Raw genomic sequence first — 26,854 nt, 5'->3', positions numbered from 1 at the left:
GTTTTCAGATTAATCACAATATGCGGTATTTTATCCCCACTAAATGGCAGATTAGAGAAGTATTACTTACCCGTTCGCTACTAAGAGCTGCTACTACTCTCCGCCAGACTTGCATGTGTTAAGCATATAGCCTTGCCTGATTTGGTCTAGACACGTTCATCGATTTCTTTTCATTGTTCTCTGGCTATGGGCATCGGTCCACATGAATCAGAATGCTTGAAGGGGAATGCAAGCTGAGGGGATGAAATCTCTCTCTTAAGGCCGGATACCACGACAAACCAATACTGGAGCAAATCATGTCGTATAGCAATGTTCGAAATCACTTCTGTGTGGTTCATTCTAAGTAGCTAACGGAAAAGGCATGACAAGCAAGTCAGCTGCTTTCAGTCTCGGTCCAAGGCATTCTCTCAAGTAGCAAAGGCAAGACGTAAAAGCAGGAATAAAGGTTGCTAGTTAGCGCTCCGCGGGAACATCTATCAATTCCGCTATCAGGAAAGTCAGTCCGGGTGAGCTCTATGTGGATCCGACTCCTCATATAACTTCACTCACTTCCAGAAACTGAAATAATGACGTACATCTGCCTCTGGCAATAAAGTGATCTGCGCAAATACTTCATCTGTCTCAGGTTCTGACTGCAAAAAGATACAAGGGCAATGTAACTTTCGCCTTCCTGTAGACGAGAAAGTGCAACTATTGCATTTTGTTGGTTTTGTAGTAATCTTTTCACACCGACAATAACACAAAAGCTGAAATATTGTTATAAAAGGACACAAGCAATTCAAGAACAATTTAGTTACCCAAATTGCACATTGATCACACGACAACCACAGAATCAGATCTGACAGAATCAAACAGTGTTACGTTTGCCTGCACAGACAAATACTACAATTTGGGTCCTTTTGCAACAATCCAGGCTGCGTGCTACTGCAATCTTGAATTTCAAAACTTTAATTTAGAGATTAACATAACGGTCCCAAAATCCATAGAAAACAAAAAATTACAGAAGAAATCGCAAAAACCTGAAGAAAATCCTATTATCCAAAACTCAATCGTTCTTACATGCTCGAACCTTGGACTTCCTCGAGGCGTAAAAGAAAAAGAGGATCTGCGAGACTGTTTGGTATACAGTTGGTACTTTGTGAGATGGCCGCTACTGGTTCAAGTTCTTCATATAGACCACGAGCAAAAGAATTGAAGCTAGAACTAGTTAGCATATTCGAGAGAGATAAGGGATTGCTCCATTAGATAGGTTTTTACAGTCGGGAGCTAGCTGGTAATGGACATTGGAGCCAACAGTTAATGGACGTCGCTGACAGCCAAGCTAGCCTTTGTTCCACCGCCCGCTACAAAATGATTTCTTTATGCCAGAATAAGGCATTTGGTATGCATGCAGGTTCGTGTTCAGCATGAGAGATACGTGGTAATGCATTGCATGCTCAGTTCTTGCTACACGTGGGCACAATAATTTTTTTTTTTAAACAATTTCATAGCAACCCCGGAATTTCCGAGGCAAGAGAATTATTGGCTGGATCATCCTAAGTTTATAAAATATAGTATTGCTTTGCATGAAGGTCTACTACGAGATAATGAAGTTAATAAAAGCGATACCAATTTGGGGCAAGAGAATTATTGGCTGGATCCATTCTAAGTTTATAAAATATAGTATTGCTTTGCATGAAAGTCTACTAGATAATGAAGTTAATAAAAGTGATACCATTTTGTCATTCTTCTTCTTGTGTAACTGTGTGTAGGTCATCAGCAGATCTTAACATCCATAAGAAAAGCACAAAGTCCAAAACAATGTCCCTCTCAATCGTTTATTATTTAGAATATTTAAAGTTTCAGTAAAGCATTTGGTGAATCTTTCTTTTCGACCTTCTACTTTTAAGACGTGCAGATCAGATTCTCGCACACAGCCATGAAATCCATCTTTTCTCCACTTCATCAACACATCACAACAACCATTACTTCGGATTTCAAAACATATTCTAGTTGACATTGGAATAAGGACAAGACACTATATATTTCCGGATCTTGTGGGCAATAGATATACCATGGTTGTGCGACGCATATTCAACATTTGAGCGTTAATTTGTGCCAAAAGAAAATGCTTTTAGGTAGTCATTGCAAATCGTTTATTGAGTACGTACCAATAAATGCCTACGAAAATAATGTGGTGCATGTATCATATATTCTAAAATGCCTATCAAATACATTCCACTTTAAGAATTCGCCAAAATGTATATTTATTTTCGTCCCCACACTTCAAACTAAAGCGTAAAATTAAATGCCAGAAATCTTTTGTCTCTGTGTTACTACAACATTCATCCTAATATCGGACCGACAGACAGATTCTATCTAGCTAGATTACTTCATCGTAATTGACTTTGTCATCGTCTACAGACGCCACATAATTGTGGGAAATAATTTTTTTTTCGTCTAGCCATTTTCTTTTTAATTCTAAAAAAATTAGCGGTTTAAGTATACTATTTTTTTTAATGGTGGAAATCTTGACGCTTCAAAACTATAATTTAGATTTCCTAAAATTTTTACAAGATATTTACCAAAATTTCCACCAAAAAGATCCCTGCTCAAACAATGTCAAGGCTCTGTCCCCGTTTCCCTGCAAGATAGAAACCTACGACGTAGCTAAAGCAAATCTCGTTCCGCGGCCTCCTCCATGACAGATCCGACGACAGTTCGAAGAAAAAGAAAATATTCTTCATTGAAGCAAATGCAAGCACGCATATTTCTTCCTGCGCTTCGTCTGCATTTGAGGATTCCAGCAGAGTGTCCCTATTATCATCATCAGCAAATCCACAGCAGTGGCTCCAATGGCAGACTAGAGTGCATAAATTCCAGGGTTTTGGCAAAAAGATTGCGTGAAGGCGGACGGGCAGCAAGGCGAAGGTCTTTCCGGAAGCTCCAACTCTTGGATTGATAGTGTTGGGACATGTGCCACTATGCTATTTATTAGTCCATGTTAGAGTACGGCCAGCTGAGCTTCCTCGGGAGGGAGGTGAACGTTTAAGTGGCAAACCGAGAGCCATCCAACGGGATTGCTTCCGTTCTGTACTCACGTATAGTTACAAGCAACTACAAACAACTTGCTTTTGTTTTTATTTGTACCTTAGATAGAACCAGATAAATTTTCTCTGCTTCTGCTGTCCTCCATAGCCTTCCATAGCCTTCTTCATGCAGGGACTTGCTGCATCACAGCTAGTCCCTACCTTGGGGATTTTCAAGTTTCAACTACTGCCATGCATACCAGATCTTAATGGGAAACTACTGCCATGCATACCAGATCTTAATGGGAATGACCTTGTAAGAAGAAAATATTAGTCAAATCCATACAAAAATGTGCATTAACAAAATTTATCCACACTAGATCTTAATGGGAATGACCTTGTAAGAAGCAGATACTAGTCAAATCCATACAAAAATGCGCATTAATAAAATTTATCCACAGTATAATCAGACTAAAACAATGATGTCTACTATCACAATACTCCAGTAATTCTATCACAATGATTCAGGGACAAACTCCAGTAATGCTAGTTGTTCCATTGCTCATCTTGCCCCTGCATTAAGTTCAGCTTGAGAATGCACCTGCACCTGCATTGACTAAGGAAAAGTGCCACTCCTGCAAAAGTGCCACTCCTGCATGCTAGCTGTTTCATTGCTCATCAATGTTATGATTCAGAAGCTAGAGCAAGGGAACTCTATTTTTAAGCATTTTCTAGTTACAGTAAAGAAGGAGCATGCTAAACTCATGTACACAATCGAAAAAGGGGCACTCATTCCTACAACTAAAACCTTGATCACAGCATTTGCCTCCAGGTAAAGATCTGATTCATTTACATTTAATTCATTTAATTTCACTGCATCCTCTTTAATACAATACAGCCACACTAGCACTTTCTATAGAATTCATTTCATAACAAGGAATATAATTTCCTAATCAGATAATGATGAGAAGCCAAAATTGAGTTCTGGAACCCAGATGCTTGTAAGCTGTGTTTGACTTAGGGAATTGCACACTGGTCTCGGTCTCATTCATAGTAAGCTTCTACTACTTGTTCATATACATCGCTTCTATGTTTGCTTTAACATCATAGAAAGCTAAAAGGTGGAACGACAATGGACTAGTTAATATAAACAAGAGCTAGATCACCACTGGCACTAGATATGAACTACACTTGGGTCTCCAATGCCCATACGCAAACAACCGGTTAGTGACAGTCAGAATAGTCCATCATAATAGCCGCCAACAGCCATAGCCACACATAGAGAACGAAGAGGTACAGTGATTTCTTTCCTTTTTTTATTGGCAAAGCAGTAAGTGCCTACCCCCCATTTCATTTCTAAAGAGTGACTAGAGCTATTCGGAGATCCCCCAACGGAGCTGTCAAACTTCCATGAATGCAACAGCTTTCCCAGGTCTTCCGGAAAGGTGGGAAGCAATGAGAAAAGCTGGGATTGTGCGAGTGTTGTGTTAATAAAGAAATCGTATCTGGCCGGCACTTTGAGAAAGCATAGAAACTGGTCCGGGACAGAGAGGGACAGATACAAAGAATTCATTTAATTTCACTGCATCCTCTTTAATACAATACAGCCAAACTAGCACTTTCTATAGAATTAATTTCATAACAAGGAATATAATTTCCTAATCAGATAATGATGACAAGCCAAAATTGAGTTCTGGAACCCAGATGCTTGTAAGCTGTGTTTGACTTAGGGAATTGCATACTGGTCTCGGTCTCATTCATAGTAAGATTCTACTACTTGTTCATATACATCGCTTCTATGTTTGCTTTAACAACATAGAAAGCTAAAAGGTGGAACGACAATGGACTAGTTAATATAAACAAGAGCTAGATCACCACTGGCACTAGTTATGAACTACACTTGGGTCTCCAATGCCCATATGCAAACAACCAGTCAGTGACAGTCAGAATAGTCCATCATAATAGCCGCCAGCAGCCATAGCCACACATAGAGAACGAAGAGGTACAGTGATTTCTTTCCTTTTCTTATTGATGGGGCCAACATCTACGGAGTGGGGTGGTCCAACGGACGGCGTCGAAACAGACCCGAGATAGAAAGAGCGGAAGGAAATCATTCCTCACAAAAAGTTCATGTCACACTCCAAGTACTCTCGCAGGGTCCAGATGTTGAGAAACTGCTCAATTATTAGCATAATGTTGACAAAGGTAGCATTTTTCTTGCTGACCAGGGAAAGTGATGACCTGTATCATCACCACAGGTATATACTCAAAGGCAGAGCTATCTCTTACATGGTAATCCCAGAATATCCGAAAACAAAATATCAGTGTTTATGTTGCAAAGAAGTCAACAACCTCTCTTAAAATTGAGAAGCATGTCAGGTTCAAGCAACGCCATTCTTTTTAGAAATCAGAGCACTTACTAATCCATACAAGCAACCATGCGTATTTGGATTGAAACCAGGGAGGTTTCTTTGGAGAAGAATATAGGACATGACTTTTTGTTCCACCTCACCAGGAACATTTGCATCAGACAAAATGCCAAACAGGAGTGATTTTCTTTTCCAAATAGCAAATCTATATCTGATCTCACTGAAATATTAGAACAGGCACACCTCACCTTTAAGAAGCACTTAACAAAACCCTGAATATCAGGGAAGACACTCAAAAAAACCTCCTTTCTAGGTGATTGCAGATTTATGTATAGACCTATAACAGAGAAGGAAGACGAGAATTAAGACATCGCGTAAAATAATGCAAAAATAGGCCTGAGATTCAAAATTTTGACAATCTCTCCTCAAAAATGTGAGGAAACCCAAATATACTCCATAATCATTGTGCAAAACCATACCCAAAAGAAGGAAAAGAATTGAACCCAAAAGCCACTTATTTCTATTCCCTGGCAAGGATGCTGTAGAGGCAGAAGCAATAGATGGATAGTCTAATAGCCAAGTACTTGTTGTAGATTCGTATGCTCCTCTAGATAGTCTAATAGCCGAGTACTTTCCGTAGATTCCTATGCTCCTTGTTCGAGATGTTATTGTTAGTGGCTGTTTCTTGGTTTCTTTTTTCTTTGTGCTTCTACTTTCACGATGTCCATAATCAGAAGAGTCATGAGAACAAGTGCTAAGAGAAACAATGCTGCCAGTTGAGTAAGTTGGATTATGCTAATGGATTCCATGTTATGTGAAGCAGAGAGATGTATGTCAATATGTAGGTGCAGAAGGTAGTTTTGTTTTGTAGGCAAGAAATTAGGCATTGCTTTTGCCAATTTATAAAAGAGTTCAACGGGTTTGCAAGCTGGTTTTAAGTGTGAATGGAACTGAGTTTTTGAGAATATTTTACTGGAAGCAAGAGGTAATAATTTGAAAAGATTGAAAGACAGTGGGTAATGGATGTTTGTATAGGCTTGTTCAACCTCGTGGAACGAGCGTTTTTGGAACCTATGTGCTAAAAGAGATGCAACCGAAAAGTGTTGTACAACCAAATAGGGAAAGCCGTGCAAGATCGCAACACTTGAATGCGGGATTAATTTCTGACAGGCACAGAAATACATATATGCACTTATTTGAAATGGAGTTGGCAGTTAAGTGAGCAATCGGTGCAATTACGTGATCTATCTGACATCGGAGGCAGATGGCATATGAAATGATGTATGTGACGGCAAAAGTAAATCGGAAATTAAGTGATGTATTTGATATCAGAGGCAAATCTCAAATAAAATCTTGGTGTTAGATTGCAAGTGAGGTTCTGGCAGTTGAGTGTGACAGGCTTGAACTTCTCGTTGCAGAAAAGAAAGGATATGACAGTCAGCGATATGGCAATCTATTATAGGGGTGGGCAATGCCCAAGCTTACCTAAACATATACTAGATAACCAAGTATGGTATAGATCCTGTGTTTGGAAATTCTGCAGACCTGGGAGCATGAACCTAATCAAAATGATGTCGCATTTTACAAAATCGATCTAGAAAAACCAATTCCATTCTAGCCTAACCAATGTTTAAAACACCAATATAGACCCAAATTTTATAGACAAAGGAACGAAAACTCGGAGCCTATTAGCTCAAATAAGCCAATTGTTGAATATTATACTTAATTCATATTTAACTTATAAGGGTCGAAGCTTGGAAACAATGATGCATACCCTTTTCAATAAGCTGAAGGTTAATCAAGAGGCCACACCTCCCCTCTTTATAGGGGAAGTAAAACCTCAGTAATTAGAAGCAGAGAAGACAAAACACGGGCTAAAAAAAGTTTGCAAAAGAACCAGAAAATAATAACAACATCGAGGGCACTAAAGTTTAAAGCAGCACATAGAAGAATGGATAGATATCCTTTTAATGCTCTGATCATCTTTTCAATAGTATATATGCAATACTCACGAGTCAAACTTGAAGGAGTAGGCTTAACTCTGCTTCTTCAAAAAGCACAGTCAAGCACAGGAGTCAACTAGCGCTAAAAAGAATATGACAACACTACTACTGGAGTTCTTTACAACATAACATACTAGTTTCAAGGATGAATTATATTCAAGTGCCCCAACCGTCAGCACCAACACTTTTGTCCAGCTGACTAGTCAATTCTTTGTTCCAGATTAATATTAAAAAATATGTAATACCTTGCAAAAATAAACAACTTGAATGCTACCACAATGCTGCAAGCATGCTCTCCCCCAATCCAGGAACGCTATAATGATTGTAACTGACTTTATTACACTCAAATGAGAATTCTTTGCTTAAGAAACAACAGGTCCACCAAAGTCGCACAGGACTAGCTCTTGGCCTCAAGTGGATGGAATGACTCATTGACTGGGTGATCAGCCCATGCAGGGTGAAGCACACACCAGCCTGTTTGCACATAGAAACTGGCCCATGAGGGGTGAAACATGTTACTTTGGGGATTTGAACCTTGGTGAGGGGATTAACACTAACACTGGTTAAAAACGTATTAAAAAAATTCAGCACGGATATTCAAGTTACAGGTATTCAAGTTGTCGGGAAGTCAATCCCTTTCATTTTAATTTTGGGCATAAAAGTCTGACTAACGAATGAGTTATGCTATGGTCGGAGTTCACTCTCTAGTTCAATGGTAAACCTATTCTAGTTCAAACTCAGTATAAAGTGTCGACTCTTATTCAGGTCTAAATATAACTAAGTTTTGGACTCTAGTGGAAATGATTCTTCCAAGCAATCACAACTTAAGAAAAATTTGTCTTGCCATTGCTCCCTAGTTGATTCCTTATGTTCCTTGTTGAGTGGATCTCGTTCATCACAATGGTATCAAGTGATATCGAGCCCAAGTATCACAATCCAAAGTTACAAAATATTTACACTAATGGAACCTAGAAATTGAAAACACACAAATGATGTACGAAGCCGAAATTCAAATATTACTTGAAAAATGCATTTTACACAGAACTGGACAATCTCTTCCTAAGTTTCTAAAGCTTTGTTCCTTCTCTTTGAATTATCCTCTTTGGCCCAAAATCCTCAGTTATCTCTTGGTTCTTTAATTCTCAATTCCTCTGGATGAAAAACAACAACTAATTACATAAAAAAAAATACATATACAATGGAAATCTAAATTAGATAATGAGAGATTTCCTGCTAGTAAGTCCTACAGAATTCCATGCATTATTATTATAGAACTTACCATAACCATCAAAATTATAGTTTCCCCAACAATGAGGGACACATAGACACACTGAAAGTCTTACACCTCTCCCTATACTAACTGTAACCTAACAATTCGATGAAGGCTAGTTACACTTAGAAAGGCCCAAATGGGACCAAAGCATCAAACCAACCACACATAACCCTGGAATCAAGACACTCCATGAGAAATGATCAGCAAGGAGCATACCAACTATACAGAGCAATTACAATTCAAACTAAATATCTGAAGCTGCATGCGATGAAGTGTTGGGGGATAACTGGCTAACCAATCGTTAGAGTTTCAATCGAGCATGATGTGAACATAAGTGTGCATTGGACTTCTTTTTTAATCCTTTAATAATGAATGTAAATTCTGGTTGGTTTCATCTTTCGTTTACTTATATATTATGCATTAATTTAACTTGGTTTATATCGACACTGTACATCTGTTTTAATAAATTTGAATATCCTCTGTCGGTACTGTTGGAACCCTTCCTCCCCTCATCATCTTCTTTATAGCAGAGGTCACGGGTTTCCATTTCTTCCACGTTGTGACCTTAAATCTGGGTAGGTTTATGTTTTTCTCAAGACGGTTATGAAATATTAAAATCTCCACTTATGAACTCGCACGTATCCAGAATAAGTATTTAATAGTTTTTATCTCTGCAATCATGAAAAATTAAAATCTCTACTTATGAACTCACACATATCCAGAATAAGTATTTTATAGTTTTTATCAGGTCTTGCACAGAGAAATACATGTCAGAGATGATGGATTATCTCATAGAATTTTGAAACTCATTATGTACAGTTTGGATGTGGACTTGGGTAAGCACTACGGATCAACGCCCTATGACAAGTTTCTACGCATGAATTGGTATTGTATTCGAAACCCTGAAGTAGGATCTGCTGAGGAGGTTCTCTACAAAGCTCATACTAGGTTGCCTTGCCATTCTTTACCAAGATGATGTGCGTGGCCTCCAGTTTGGAACAAAGGAAGGAGAGTGAGTTGATCTCGAGGTCATTCCTGGATCATTTGTAGTTAATATCAATGACTCTTTAAGTGAGCAATTAAACTTTTTTTTCCAAGCAATTAGAATTGGGTTGCAGGGGAATATTCAAACAAATATTGATTTAAATATCGATTAGAATTGGTTGTAAAGGAATATTCAAACAGTAGGTAACTTAAATGTAAATGGCAGATGCCGAGTAATGGCAAATATTGCAGCTAAGCATCAAGTGATTCAAGTTACTGTGGATCGAAAAGGAAAAGGTTGTCTATAACCTTTTTTTTATTTTCAGAGGAAGTAAACATTGTTACTCCATGAGAAATGATCAGCAAGGAGCATACCAACTATACAGAGCAATTACAATTCAAACTAAATATCTGAAGCTGCATGCGATGAAGTGTTGGGGGATAACTGGCTAACCAATCGTTAGAGTTTCAATCGAGCATGATGTGAACATAAGTGTGCATTGGACTTCTTTTTTAATCCTTTAATAATGAATGTAAATTCTGATTGGTTTCATCTTTCGTTTACTTATATATTATGCATTAATTTAACTTGGTTTATATCGGCATTGTACATCTGTTTTAATAAATTTAAATATCCTCTGTCGGTACTGTTGGAACCCTTCCTCCCCTCATCATCTTCTTTATAGCAGAGGTCCATGTTACAAATGAGTCATTAACTATCCATTTCGACTTCTGAGAGAAAAGCACAGCTCATCTTTACAGATAATAAAAACAAATCTGTCATAAATCATTTTCATTCTAATCTTGTGATAACGTGCATGCTTATTATTGAGAAAGAATAATGTGTTGGCCTGCATTTATACCCCACAAGCAAGACATGGCTCAATATTTAATGAAAACACCATTCAGATCAGTAACTTACATTTCAGGTTTTTTTCCTGGCATGACTGCGACAGTGCCTCTACCCTGCACGTAAATGTACCATAAATGTTGTCAAGGAGGTAATGTATCTGACCTAAAAATAGAAGTCTACATGCTCGTCCTGGCAAGATAGATATGAAAATCCATTTTTGCGCTTCTTTTGCTGAGCCTGAGAACACAAACTGAAAATTATCATGCAAACAGAAAATGTATTTAGACAAACAATAAAAATTACTGGGCAAATAGAAAAATCAGCTAAATATCAGTTGAGACAAACGATAAAAAAAACTATTAGGTACAAAAAAATTAGCTAAATAATCGTTCACACCTAACATAAATAACTTCTTGAAATCGAAATAAGTCTCACTTCTTCAATTTGCTCCGCTCCTTGATCCACTCAAGAGAAGGTAAATCAGTTAAGTAATCTTTCAGACAAGTTGAAATCGAATTAAGTCACCGTCCTTCAAATTTCTCCGCTTCGTGATCCACTCAATAGTGAATCCCGTAATTTCTTGCTAAAGATTGAAAATTAAGCAATAAGGAGCAAAACTAACACCTTAATTTTCTGTAAAATAATTTATATTTAAATAAAACGGACAAAATTAACACTTAAATTTCTTGCAGAGCTGATATTTAAACAAAAATGGACAAAAATACTAGGTGGCAAAAACAAAATTTGCGTGAATTGCGGAGTTAAAAACGTATTAAAAAAATTCAGAGGACAGACCTGTACAGGGTTTGAATCACATTAGTCGATAACCCCCTCCGCCAATTACAGGCTCGACACCCGCCAAATCTAGGTAGGAATTTGGTGGGTCATGCAAGGATTGGGAATAATAAAATTGAAAATTGCATATTGTACATAAATATATTATTACACGATCCTTGAAGAGTTGCTTGCACTGCAAGGCAGAGGGTTTGCTCCAGCTCCTGAGCACAACAGAATTCTCAAATTCCAGATAAGCAGAGACAAATCAGAGCCACCAGAAGTCCATTCAAGCCCAATCAAGCAATTGCATTCCCAAACCTATTTTTCCCCCATTTTCTGCATGGTTCAATTTGTAAACGCTGAGCTCGATTCCGGGTTTTGCAGAAATATGTATTTGAAAAATAAAAAGAGAACAATATTGGACGTGTTAATAAACAGGCTACCAGGTGGTAATAAAAAGAAAAAACTAATAATTAAAAGTTATATAAAAAAATAATTAAATAAAACAATATAACAATTAGAATATATAAAATATAACGAGAATATATAAAAATATAAAAGTCGTTGCAGTTGGACTTCATGCTATCGCATGAATACCAAGTGTCACCTTACATCCGTGTACCTGGCTGTGGGCAACGGAGGAGGTGGAAGCCAGGATGAATAGGCAATGACTCCTTTAGTAGTGAGGTTAAAGGACCGTAGCCCGCGTTGAACAGGCCGTTTAAGGAAGGGTATGAGACAAAAAAACATGAGATTTTCTTTATGCCGGACACTTGTCGGTATTTGGTTTATAAATGGAAGGCAGGGGAATAGGATGGAGTCTAGCCCTGGAGTGGGCTTTAGGGCTCAATCCCCCTTTTAGGTTGTGTATTACCAACGAAGGGGTTGATGATTGACAGCGCAAAGGACAGTGAAATCACTTAATGTAAGCTAGTGGATGAGACGAAAGAGCAGCATTGCATCTAGCGATTGACTAAAAGAAAGAAGGCCCAGCGACTGCCCGAATCTCATCCGTGAAAGTGAACTCAAGAATACCCTCCGGACGGGTCAATGCCTGCGAAAAGGAGGGATTTCAACCGAGCATCAAGGTGAATGACCGTCGACGATCTCGTTCATTCTTTGTCAAGCCCATGTGAACGGAGAAATACGAAGAGGCTTGCAAGGTCATCGCAGTGCCTGTGCGTTTGGAATTAGGGGCGTTGTGGCGCACTGGGAGCAGTGCATGGAGTGGCGAAGAAACAATTATCCGGGACCTTTCTCCTTCCCTATCAAGATGAACAATGCGGCTAAGCGTGCAGATTGTTGGTTTGGCGCGAAGTGAGCTTGGCCGTTCTGAGTAGAAGTGCTCTCCTACAGCCAAAGTGATAGCGGCTGGTTCAGAATAGGACCCTCGCACTGAGAGAAAACCAGAGCTCTTTCGGACAGAGCAAAAAAAGCTTTCACCTGGGCTTTTTAAGGAATTCGTTAAGGGCTACTAAGCAGGCAGCAAGGAATGGGCAATCCATGTTCAGAGTAAGCGCATCGCCGTCCATTGCTTAGAGAAGCCCATGGCCTATAACTGCAGAAAAAAAGTAAGCTTTTCCAGTAGTAAGATAGTATCATACTCTTATTCAGATTATGATTTTCATTCATTCAATGAGCTTGTCTAAAGTGTGTTTCGAGGCGGGTGGATGTTCAGTCTCAGTGGCAGAAAACCAATACTGTTTGGCGATGAAAAAGCTGGGATAAAAGATTGAGTATGAGTAAACTGTTATTGGCTTTGCCTTTACCTCTTATGCTTTACCTGCTGCTCCTGCCCTGGTCTCTGTCTATGTTTTTCGAAGGAGATTTCGAGTGCCGACAGACCAACTGACCGAGATCGGGGAGCAGGGGCAGCTTCTGGCATCAGCTAAGATAGGCGCTGGGTGGAGCCTATTCGAGATATAGGCTGAGCACTGACCCTGATATCAGTTCAGTACAGATCAGAGATCACCCAGAAGAATCGTAATGCAAAGCCCACAACGTTAAAACAACTACAACCTGATAGAAATTAGAAATTATAAAAAATAAGAACAGGTGTCATGTAAACAGAACAACAGAGTTGACACCTAAGAGTCCTGGCAGGAAGTGGTGAGCAACCCTAACGCAGGTGGTGGGTTTTTCATTATACTAAATATGCTTAGCATAAAATGCTTGGGATTTAATGCTAACATCAAACATCATTAGTTTGAAGCGAATTTGTTTAAAGCGAATTTGTAAATATGAAAAAATATCATATAACCTATGCTTTCCGCCTCCATGCCTCGAAAAGAGGCCAAATAATACCATGAAATGGAGTACGGTTTAAAAAGTTTGAATATTCGCGATAGCAAATGGTTATTTAGCAAGATAAACAGCGTAAAGTAATGCTAAATCGCTACAAATCGATTACTATAGTAAACTAAAAACAACTCCTAATAAAAATAATCAAACTGCATTAATACAACCCAACGACCAATACTCACCCAACTAAATTTAATTTACCACCCCATAAGCGTGGACACATGGCGACTGAAAGACACTGATCCTCAATTAGTTCCGTTAAGTTAGTTTGTACGGAAATGGTATGGTTGGATGGGACGTCTCCAGCAGTTACGTCATTGCCTTCTCGCACGCCTTAAATCTTCCCAAATCTACACAAACATTCAGGAGTTGAATTGATTTCTTTCCCAATTCAACTGTCCGTCTGCACCCTGTGGGAGAATGTCTAATATAAACAGGGTCACCCGGGTAAGGGAAAGAAGAGATATTATTGAGCGAAGCGAGGCAAAGGCAAAGGCCAAGGCAAATTTTGAGGCAAAGCAAAAGGCAAAGCCAAATAGTGGGTTGGCCGAGTTACCATGGAAAAAGCGGGATAAACTTTTCCCCCGCCGTAAAAAGACTCCGCCACTGTATGTACGGCAGCATAAGTTGATTGAGAAAGGTTATGTACGCCCCCCGCGACATACTGGATCGGGTTACCAGGGGCTTCCTACGAAATCAGGGCACGGCGGTAAGTACACGTGGAAAGGACCCCACACACAGGAGGCGGAGGCGATCGATGATTATTTCCCAGCCGCCATAGATGAGCACGATCCCAACTTCAGCGACAAAGAACCTGAGGCTGAGGCTGAGGCTGAGGCAGAGGGTGAGGCTGAAGCAGAACCTGAGAGTGAGGCATGGGCAGAACCTAAGGGTGAGGCATGGTCAGAAGCCGAGAGTGAGGTAGAGTCAGAAGCTGAGAGTGAGGCATGGTCCGAACCTGACCCGCTGGATTAACTTGCTTTCTCTACTTCGTATCTGTAAGAGCATAAATGGATGTTGTGATGGAATGATATTACACTGCTCGTGAATAAGAATAAATAAATGTTTGCCTTCCATGTGGTGCTTCTGTAATCTTCCATTTTCTTTTGTCTGTTATGGATTTTTCAGAGGTTCAAATTTAAATTTTTCAGAAAAATTCGTGCTCAGGGTTAATCATATCTCATTTTCGCTATCGTATAACTTCAAGGGTAAAAGCATTTGACCATGTCATGGAAGAGGGGAGTTTTTTGTTTTTGTGAGAATCATTCATAGGGATTCAAATTGATGAAGATTATCAAGTCCTTACAAATAAAAAATTCTTCTTCCTCGCTTGTAATTTCGTGTGCTCGAGGTTGATATTTATCCCATAAATTCGAGTCTTGCTTGTTCATTGTGAGAATCATTCGTAGGGATTTCCTTTCGGCAAAATTTTTGAAGTTGGAGAAGAGGGCAACGAGCTTAAAGAAGAAGCCATAACATGGAATTTTGAGAGGTTCGTGTTTCTTGTAGTGTTCAAATGTTGAGTCATGGGTTATGTTTTTTACAAGTGTCCTATGTGTACTAATTTTAGATTTCTTTTTTCAAAATTTTGACATTTTGTATTTTTTCCATTTATTTTTCAAAATTTTGATATTTCTGTATTTTTTATTTATAGGTTCATGTTTCTTGTAGTGTTCAAATGTTGAGTCATGGGTTATGTTTTTTACAAGTGTCTTATGTGTGTACGAATTAGAAATTAATTAGAAATTAACCGTGACCCATGATATTACATCTCAATTCTCAATTGCTAATGCCTACATGATTACTTTACATGAGAACATGAGAAGAGATACTGGATGCACACAATCGCATTAGAAATTAACCGTGACCCATGATATTACATCTTAATTCTCAATTGCTAATGCCTACATGAGAAGAGATACTCGCATTAGAAATTAACCGTGACCCATGATATTACATCTTAATTCTCAATTGCTAATGCCTACATGAGAAGAGATTAAATCTTAATTCTCAATTGCTAATGCCTACATGAGAAGAGATACTCGCATTAGAAATTAACCATGACCCATGATATTACATCTTAATTCTCAATTGCTAATGCCTACATGAGAAGAGATACTGGATGCACACAATCGCATTAGAAATGGATTGTGTTACATCTCAATTGTGACCCATGATATTGCATCTCAATGAGAAGAGATACTGGATTGTGTTACATCTCAATTGTGACCCCATCTCAAATTGTGACCCATGATATTACATCTCAATTGCTAACACCTTAGCCTTACTTTACATGAGAAGAGATACTAGATTGTGTTACATCTCAATTGTGACCCATGATATTACATCTCAATTGCTAACGCCTTCGCCTTACTTTACATGAGAAGAGATACTGGATTGTGTTACATCTCAATTGCTAACGCCTTAGCCTTACTTTACTTTACATGAGAAGAGATAACACAACTCAATTGTGACCCATGATATTACATCTCAATTGCTAATGGCTTAGCCTTACTTTACATGACAAGAGATACTGGATTGTGTTACATCTCAATTGCTAACGCCTTAGCCTTACTTTACTTTACATGAGAAGATATTACATCTCAATTGCTAACGCCTTAGCCTTACTTTACATGAGAAGAGATACTAGATTGTGTTACATCTCAATTGCTAACGCCTTAGCCTTACTTTACTTTAGATGAGAAGAGATACTGGATGCACACAATCGCATTAGAAATTAACCGTGACCCATGATATTACATCTCAATTGCTAACTCCTTACTTTACATGAGAAGAGATATTGGATGCACACAATCGTATTATTACATTTCAATTGATAACTCCTTACTTTACATGAGAAAATGACTTTAGTACATTCGAAAATATCATATTTCATGCAAATATTGGATAGATTTGCTCAAATGAGTTGAACATGATCTTCCTTAACCACCACTTTTGAGATCACAAAGATTGCAACATTAGGTAATACCATGTCATGATTGTTATCAAAGCAGGAACCTACAAATCTTGTGAAGATAATGTCATTCCTTAAATAGGAAGAACGTTGCACTTGACTATCTATAGATTTCTCAACTTAGGTGGACAAATCTTGTGAAGATAATGTCATTCCTTAAATAGGAAGAATGTTGCACTTGACTATCTATAGATTTCTCAACTTAGGTGGACAACCTGCATTCATGATAAAGAAGACCTAGCAATGTACCATATGAACATACATGATAATGAAGCATATTACTTTGTCCCTGTGGAAGTCCAATGTTTTTTCCTACCAACAAGACCCAGCAACGTACCATATGAACATACATGATAATGAAGCATTAACAAGCCGTATGAACATACATTATAATGAAGCATATTACTTTGTCCTTGTGGAAGACCAATGTCTTTTCCTACCAACAAGGCCCAGCATATGAACATACATGATAATGAAGCATTAACAAGCCGTATGAACATACATTATAATGAAGCATATTACTTTGTCCTTGTGGAAGACCAATGTCTTTTCCTACCAACAAGGCCCAGCAACGTACCATATGAACATACATGATAATGAAGCATATTACTTCGTCCTTGTGGAAGACCAATGTTTTTCCTACCAACAAGAGTACATGAAATTTGTAGGCCTCTATTGAAGGCCTAATTGGAAGAGAAAATGGGTCTGGAACTCATATACAAATAGAAACCAAGCCAATATAGCAATTGGTGTAAAAATTATGAGTCTCATTACATATTCATAATCATGAGCAAGGGAATGAAAATACCCCAAAATCCCAGTGCGTTTGTAGGCCTCTATTGAAGGCCTAATTGGAAGAGAAAATGGGTCTGGAACTCATACAAATAGAAACCAAGCCAATATAGCAATTGGTGTAAAAATTATGAGTCTCATTACATATTCATAATCACGAGAAAGGGAATGAAAATACCCCAAAATCCTAGTGCACTGAAAAAATGGTGGCCTATAGGCTTGTGCAATCTGCAGCAAGGCCCATCAAATATGCATGAATGCAAGGAAACATGCAAACAAGTCTATTATAGTTACAGGCTTGTGCAATCTGCAGCAAGGCCCATCAAATATGCATGAATGCAAGGAAACATGCAAACAAATCTATTATAGTTAAGTCGCGAACAACTATGAGAATAATTAGAATAGAAACAAAACTAATGAATATAAGCCCCTTCAAAAGTCAGAACATGAGTTTGCACTGAACCTCTACCCATTGCTACAGTCTGCAATACCCCTAAAACAATGGCAATGGAAAACCAAGATCATCCATATACCATAACATTTTTGTTGCCATGTGTAATGTTGAAGTGATAAACAATTCCATATTGGAAGATGAAAAATCTTAGTGATAACAAGATTCGCCAAATCCGTCCCCACAAGCCTGAATATTTGAGATGCTCTTGTTCATCATCCCACCAGGATTCCCAACTCTTTTAATGTGGCAAACAAATACCTCCATGACTATTGATCCACTTGTTCCAATCTGTCCAATCATCCACAATTTTTTGCCACTCAAATCCAGAAAGATTAAATAGGAAAGGTGCAAATAGCCACGTCCGGACCATAAACCACATGGAAAAAGTGATTAAGAGATATGTGAGAGTGTTATGATATGATTGGCTATAGACATTGTACGCAATAAATAGAAACATCAAATCAATTCCTTTGACAAAGTGACTGTGTAAAAGTGGTAGTTATCTGCAAACTTGACATGAAAGACAACAAAACCATGCATAATAGCTTTGTATTTTTTTCAACCACCATGCATAATAGATTTGTATTTTTTTCAACCATGAAGTATGTGTCTTTGTGCCAACAGAGAAAGTAAAGAATTTCCATCACCATAGGTTAGGTCATTAACATACCGAGCTAAACAAATGCTTGTGAAACTAGGGCTACTTCGAGATAGACATTATGTTGTACAACAACTTCATGTAACATTTATTTTCCAAGTCCACTCAAAACAAAATACAATCAACCATATTGAAAAATATACACTGTAAGAACTATCACTAGAGAAATAAATATCTCAAGACTTTGATAAAGAGAACTGAATAGCTATTGTTATAAATATATTTAGAACCACCTGAAAGACATATCCATAGAATATTAAAATTGGCGAACCTAAACCATGCCATGTATATATTTTAATTGGCGAACCTAAACCATGCCATGTATAATTATCATTGCCTGTAGTGACAATATAGAAAAGGTCCACATCCTATCAAAACTTCTAATTAGATTCCAAAATGAATTGAATTACAACAAAATTTGTCTTTGACAACCATATCTTTCCGTGCCTTTGTCCAACTTTTGTTACGAATTGATTCCTTTCAATTTCTTTTGGTAGATGTTAACAATTTGTAATTCCTCCAAGATGAGGACAGGAACCCAAAGGTAACCAAAAACCACTTTGAAACTGGAATCTAGCCCTTCTAGTTCTGATAGATCTCTCTTTGTCCAAATGTTCAGTCACTTAGATCTCTCTTTGTCCAAAAACCACTTAGATGTTAGCACTTTTTAATTCCTCCAGGATGAGGAGAGGAACCCAAAGGTAACCAAAAACCACTTTGAAACCGGAATCTAGCCCTTCTAGTTCTGAGAGATCTCTCTTTGTCCAAATGTTCAGTCACTTAAGGTTTAGGTTAGGTTTTAAAAATCAGAGGTATAGATTTAAAACTTTGCTGGTATGGTAGAAGGAAAATCCATTAGGCATATAGTCATATAAAGTTGATTGTTTTTCTAGTGAGAGGATGAAGGAATGAGGGATATTTTGATAGGGGCAAGGTAGAAGGGTGAGCAGAGGAATGGTGGAAACGAAATACAGATAATCTCAATCATTACTATAAGATGAGGATGGGATTAGGGAGAGGCACAAATAGTTTTTTAGAACTAACATTCTCATACATATTCTTACTTTTTCCCTTGAGAAAGGATGCCGACAACTTTAGATCTTTGGCGATTCCAAGCTTTTCATTAACTAGTTCAATCAACAATCTAAATGCCACATGCACAAACTCAGGAATATGTTGGATGAAATTATTTGTTTAAAATCACATTTTGAATATATATCATGTCGTCATATCTACAGGGAGACGAACCAACTTTCCAACAACCTTTCCATGGAAGAAACACAACAACCTCTTGGTTATTGGTTGATACAGGAGCAGAATGTACATGACTTCTATTAGCATTTCCATAGGCCTTTCATAAATCATCATGCACAGGGGGAAACAGTGCCCTGATTTTTTGTAGATCATAGATGGAGATCCTCATTGCATTTTTGTTTATTTTGTGCTGGTACATAGATCCATGTATTTGTTTATTTATATCATGTCAGTTTATTAGTTACTATCATGTAACAATCAATCATAGACAATATTCAATATGTGGTAATGTAGCAGGTTTTGACATATGATCCTTTTGCACCGTCTACAACATGTAATTGTTAATATTTTACATAATGAAATTTACGATTTTTCCTTGGGAAAAAATATATATAGAGAGAGCACGAAGGATGAATTCTAAATGTCGCTTAAGAAGAAAACATAAATTGTTAACCAAACTATATTAGAGCACTTCGATACTGAGTTCTTAGATAAATCCTTGTTTAGCCAAACATGAAGAAATACATTCAAAGCATGGAAATGACAAGAGAAAAAACCTACAACATAAGAAATCACATCACCATTAGGGGTTGACATAGGAATCCCTGTAAAGTCACACCTCACTCTTTTTCATTCACTAGAAAATATCAGAAAAATACAATGCACAAACTGTTTCTTCTCCTACCCTCGACCAACCATTTCTTCATCAAAATAAAATTATAAATAGATCAAAAAAATCAATTTCCACCTCTGTGAACCAAATTCCCTAAAAGGATTTATGTTTCTGCCTACTGTAGCGAATATAGAGCTGCTTTTCTAAAAACTAGGAACTACTTTGAATAAGGCATTTTCAAACAAATTTACATTAAATACCAAGCCTAAATCGAGTTTCAAATTTCATAGACATCTCAAAACATTAACTATTGTCAGGCGGAAAGAGTCGATAGTGCGGACACAAATCAACCTCCCTAGGAGCCTAAGACTCTCTAGTGACAAACAAGACAAACAAGAGCAATCCTTCTCTAAACATGCATTTACTATATAAGAAATCAAGTGTTTCGATTCTACCTGTAGTCCAACGCTGTTGTAGCAGTCCAGCTCCGCGGATCCGGATGAGCTCCTCCTTCACTTTGAAACCTGCATCCACTAACAATCAAACGATTAAATAGCACTTGATAATCTCATAGAATAAAACATATTTAACACATAGACCAAGGAGTACATGAAACAACTCATAAATAACAAGTTATTGAGAAGAATGGACTCATTTGCATTAATAGGAAACAAAAGGAACAATTACAACCTGAGCCTTGGTGTTGTGCAAGTCCCTCCCAGGGTCCATCAAGAGTTCTCCTTTACTTTGACAAAGCTCACCCACTTCCAAATAGAACAAGTAAAGATGACAATCTCTCCTCACAAGCTTCTAAATGGGAGTCCTAATTCCTGCAGCATCTACCCTTAGAAATGTTTAGCTTTCAACCTCCCCTCCTTCTGGCCCAATGCCTGTATTTATAGTGGTCTGGAGGAAGTTATTCAGGTCCACCATCAATGGGATAATCCCCTCTTTGGATGGGATATCTCCCTTATTGATGGGATAAGTTCCTCTTTGGTAGGGGTACATGAACCATCTGGAGGCGCTCAATACACGTCGAACAACCTTCTAGAATGCTCTAGAAATGACCACAAGTAACTTTTTGAAGATGAAACTTGCGCATTTTGACCTTTACAGGGGGACGCACCTGCCCCTTTACATACAGAGCGTCCAAAGACGCAGTTTTTGTGAACATTGGGTGCGTACCCGCAGGTAAGGTTGAGAGAACCTGCGTACCCAGAGATAAATACATTTATAAAGACTTTCTCTCTTTTTGGAGTTTGACATGGAGAGAAGAGGCTTAAGACTTGCCCAGGAGGATAGCATGACTGTTGATAGAGCCATACTAACTGTACATAGCCATGGTGACATTTTTTAGTGTAACAGATTGCCCCCTAAAGTGCGAAGCCTGTAGTAGATTAGGGTTTTGTAAATCTAGGAAGGGTGAAGCGCTTTATCATTTCAAGGATTATCTCGTGCAGAGCCTGGTTAGAACCTGCAATTTTCAACACAAAATACATGTATAAGATTATATCATCACTGAGGTAGGCATTCCCATACTCAGATCAAAACTTTAACTAACTGACTAACTACTCTGATACAGGAATGATCTTGCAGTACATCATAATCATAGACTTTTGTAGACAGAGTATGGGCGCAGCCATCTGTTTATGATTAGTCTACTTAGATAATGAATACAAAACTCCTCGCAACCTGGATGGTGGAAACTAGATCCAGGGTCTTCATTTCTGCTTCCCGAATTGGTACGATTCTAGCCATGCAAATAAATGAGTTGATGTCGAACATGGTAGAAACCACTCGATTACCAGTCGATGATGTAAACTGTTAACAAGTGTGAAAGAGACCACCAGTAATGTCAATGGTTCTCAAAGTACCCAGTACAATCCATGAGATGTGAATGAATGAGTTGATGTCGAACATTTCACGGAATCCTTCGATCGAAAGTCAATGATGTAAACTGACGTCAAAGGCGAGAAACCTGCCATTGATGCATGCAGACTTCAAGGCACTGACGATTTCTAAGTCATCTCTCTAGATAATGTGCTGATGTCGATAGAAAGCGACCCGTTGCAGGCAAGCCCACAACACGAAATCATTGTTCAAGTTGAAGAAATGTTGCTGTAAGGACTGACTCAGGGATGGTCAAATGGTTGACAAGTATTTTGCAGATGAAAGTTTTGCTTGCAGACCTCTTGAACACATAACGACACAACAAATGGCTTGGTGATGAATGACTCAAAGTTAATCCCCGGAACCCGGCTGAAGACTTTCAATGTGGTTTGATCAACTGTGAGGTAAAAGATTTCCCAACCCAGGTGAATGAAAAGTGTCGTGTTCAAGAGTGGTAATAAAGTTTCTTCTGAGACAAAGGATAACAAATAGGCTCATTCTTCTCTCTTTTCCCCCACCATTTCTGGCAAGTACCTCTTTATTTTTAACAAGCTTGAGGAGGATAACATATGCTTGATTATAAGCTCATCCTTCGGATGAGTCCAACCTAGTTTTGATTCGAACCCTAGGAAGGAGTGGTTCGTTCCTGTTTGTAATTGAACAGGTCCTTTACTGTGAAATTTTAACGAGCCCAGTATAGGAGAAACTCGGCGTTTTTCAATTTTAGAGAGTTTGAAAAACTTAAGAAGACTCCAAGTTGAACTTTTTCGTAGATTTGTGTCCCTCAAGCCCGAAAAAGTATAAAATAATACCTGGGGGAACCGCTTGATCTTGCGACCAAGGAGTACTTTCATAATTAGTGCCACTGACCTGAAAAGTAAAAAGCGATCAAGGACACGTCGTTTTATTTCCAGTATCGAGTTTGAAATGACAAAAACCCGGCAATCTTTTCTTGTTTTTACGGTCAGAAAAGGGCTATAAGGGGACCGTCTTTTAATTCCGTTTTAACGAGTGTAAAAGAAATGCTCGGCAATCTTTTCATATTTTAGGAGTCAGAAAAGGGCTTAAAAGATGACTCTGATATTTTGGTTCGTGAAAAATGACAATTTTCCCTCTAAATCCCTTTGTCCTGCACAAAAACGACACATTACTCATACCTGTTTAAGATAGGCAAAAATACATTGAAAAATATCCTTCCATGGTGAAAAATAAACAAACCTAGCATTCATTCATCCAAAAAACCTATAAAAAGACTTTTTACCATGTCATTTTTACCATTTTACTGTTGAGGTTGAGAAAAGGGTTTTTGGCAAGAAACTTCCCGTGGTCGTTGCGGAGAATCCGACCGTTAGAATCGAACGTCGTCTCTTCCAGGTATTTCAAAACATCCTCCTCTTCAATTTCATCCGATTAAAAGTTTGTTTTAGGTTTTAGTTTTGATTTTTGGGGGGTTTTGGGTTTCAAAAATCGCTCTGCGGGGTACGCAGGTGCCCTAAGGGTAACCTGCGTCCCCCGACTTGTTCCCACACAGGAAAAAGGTCGGGGGACGCAGCCCACCTTCAGGTCAGCTGCGTCCCGACGCTCTGTGTCCTAAACGTGGGGTGCGTCCCCCGCGAAAGGCGGAATTTGAAACCCCAAACCCCAAAAAGAACCATCTGAATTTCCCCAAACTAATTCTAATCTTTGTTTCTTGGTGTGTAGGGCACTCACCATGTTGGATTGGAGAGAAAGAGAGCACGAGGACGTTGATTTAGCCGCAATTAATCATCAACCTTCCATTGATGCCCTAAAAGCATGCGGACTATATAAATACTGGGCCATACCTGGCATGAGGGCTCAGGTAAGATTCTTGGAGTGGCTGGTTGAGAGATGGAACATTCATGAGCAATGCTTTTACATCGGAGGACACCAGCTCGAGATAGAGCCCTCTGACATATACTTTCTCACTGGCTTGCCCAATAGGGGCGAGCAACTCAATCTAGCCGGGACTAGGCCGGGTGGCCAATCCCTTGCTAGTCTCCGGGCAGATTGGTGCATACCCAATGCACACCATGCGAAAGGCGTAGAAATCAAACACATCTCTCTGCGTGAACTCAAGGTGATAGCTTTCACGGTTACCAGAATTTGCGGTGCAGCCGCTTTACATATTGCCACCGGGTCCCAAATGCGGATGGCGATTGACTGTTTCCGAGGTACCATCTTCAACTGGTGCGATGCTGTGTCGGCCAATATGAAGGCCCAACTGACTAGGGCAAAGAACGGACAACTGAAGACCTTTGGATATGGGCCTCTAGTTGTGAGCTTTGCCTTAGAGAGAGTTTCGATGCTAATCCCTCAGCATCTCACTGTTGATATCTTGGGTCCTCGGGAGCCAAAGCTGATACGATGGGTTACGGTGATGGCCCGGCATCCTGACGAGGGCGCGGCAGTTGTTCGATTCCCTGCTAGTTATTTTCACTGGTTAGAGGACCAGGTTTTTGCGATCCAGGACTTTCCGTATGCCGGAGTAGATTTTCGAGGTGATCTGGACATGGTTCTTCCACCGGGAGAACAATGGGATGACAGAGGTACTTTATTTTTCACAAGTTTTCAAATTATATATTTTTTTTGTTTTTTATATATATCGTCTCAAAACTGACAGTAAAAATTTTCAAAATGCAGATGTTGGTCCACAGCGCCCAGCCAACCTCCGGCCTTTTGAGAGGAGACATCCAGTTGCACCGGTACCGGCCCCACAAGACGCGGCTGCAGAGTCGCTAGCTGAGTTGGAGCAGGATCTAGAGCGTCTGACGGTGGATATACCTGAGACTACCATAGATGATATTCCTATCAGACTTCAGTGCTATGTAGTCGCAGTCCCTGGACCGTTTAGGAGGTTTTTGTGTAAGGTAGCCCATGCAGTGGTGTCGTATAGAGAGCACCACCCGTGATTGGCTAGTCACCTTTGTAGACACATATGACATTTTTGGCTTTTTGTACTTATCATTTTTGCCGATCATAAGGTGTTTTTCAACCTATGATCGAAGACGATGTATATTTTTGACACACTCCTATCTATATATATATATATCATTATTACCGGCTTATCTTGTTTAACATATGTGATGAAATGTTTTTAAATTTACTTGCATGATTATCGTAAATGTCTGTCCAACATTCGAGAAGCAATTGCATCTGCTAATGTATTTAAAGACCTTGGAATATGCTGATATTCAATGTAATCAAATTCACGTTCCAAGAGACGCACTCTCAAAAATAACCTTAATAACACAGGATTTCTAATGGCATATACTCTATTAAGCTGTAATACAACAAGTTCAGAATCTAACCTCACTATCAAACGTCGAATTCCAAATGAAATAGATTCGGATAATAATTCAACCACTGCACTGTATTCTGCAATGTTGTTCGTTGTTTGACCGAGGCTTACCCCATGCATAGAAACTAACTCGTCAGAGGGCGAATAGATAACCCAAGCTGCGGAAGAGATATTCCGTGTACTACGACAAGCACCATCAGCAAATCCGATGTATGTTTGGAGAGGCGTCGACATCTGCAATATTAAGAGTGAAACCAAGATAAGCCAGAATAACGACGAAAAACACACTCTCTAAGCTAAGCACACTAACCAAACTAACAAACACACTAGCTAGAAAGAAAGCCTAACCTAACTAAAAATTCTCCATACCCACCATTTAAGCATAATACCTCTTTAGGTAAAGTCCATTTCTGGGTTTACCCAAAGAGTCCCCATCAAAATCTACCAGCTCATAAGCCCCTTTTGCTAGCTTTCGCTTTACAATGTAGGGTCCATGCCACATAGGAACGAACTTTCCAGCACCTAGCTTATCGTTAGCTTGATCATATAATAGCACTAGGTCTCCCTCCGAAAAACTTCGAGGGGTCACATTTCTATCATACTGAGCTTTCATTCGCTTCGCGTGAGTCTCGATTGCCAATGCAGCGTTACGTCGAGTCTCATCTAACTGAGCTAAGTATAATAAACGTTTCTCCTCTTCGGAAGTAGCTGGGAGTAATTCGACAGCCATTTGAAGTGATGGGATTTCGCATTCAATGGGTAACACAGCTTCCAAGCCATAAACTAGCTGGAAAGGAGTGAACCCTGTTGAAGTTTTCACTGAGGTTCGGTATGCCCATAGCGCTGAAAATAACATGTTGTGCCAATTCGACCGATGAATACCAATGGTTCGTCGGATCATGATAACCAGAACTTTGTTGATAGACTCAACCAAACCGTTGGCTTGCGGATAATAAGGAGTAGAGCTATCGTGGCGCAAACCAAGCTAGCTTGTAAGCTCAGTCATCATGATGTTTCGAAAATAGCTCCCATGGTCAGTGATAATCGCTTGTGGGACACCAAACCTAGTTATAATATGATTGAATACGAAAACTGCAGCTGTTTTGCCGCTTGCGTCGAATGTAGGCATCGCCTCGGCCCATTTAGTAAAATAATCAACCGCGAGGATGATATACGCATGCCCCCCGGCCGAGTGAGGGTTACAAGTAATAAAATCGATACCCCATTTGGCGAAAGGACCAACAGCAATTATAGGATGGAGAGGAGCAGGTGGTGCGCGCATCTTGCGATCAAACACTTGACAGTTGTGGCACTTCCGGACCGCAATGATAC

General features: G+C 39.0%; 1 pseudogene; it reads right to left on the bottom strand.

Moving 5' to 3' along the window:
• Positions 1–15,528: 15,528 nt before the first annotated feature.
• The window catches only part of LOC149171582 (callose synthase 3-like), a 74,379-nt pseudogene continuing 63,053 nt past the window's right edge, over positions 15,529–26,854 (bottom strand).

Source organism: Pinus tabuliformis, chromosome 4_2, assembly GCF_031772625.1.
Source record: "Pinus tabuliformis cultivar Carrire ecotype Pingquan chromosome 4_2, CPIR1, whole genome shotgun sequence".
In the NCBI taxonomy this organism is placed as follows: domain Eukaryota; kingdom Viridiplantae; phylum Streptophyta; class Pinopsida; order Pinales; family Pinaceae; genus Pinus; species Pinus tabuliformis.
This window is presented reverse-complemented; position numbering and strand designations above follow the sequence as displayed.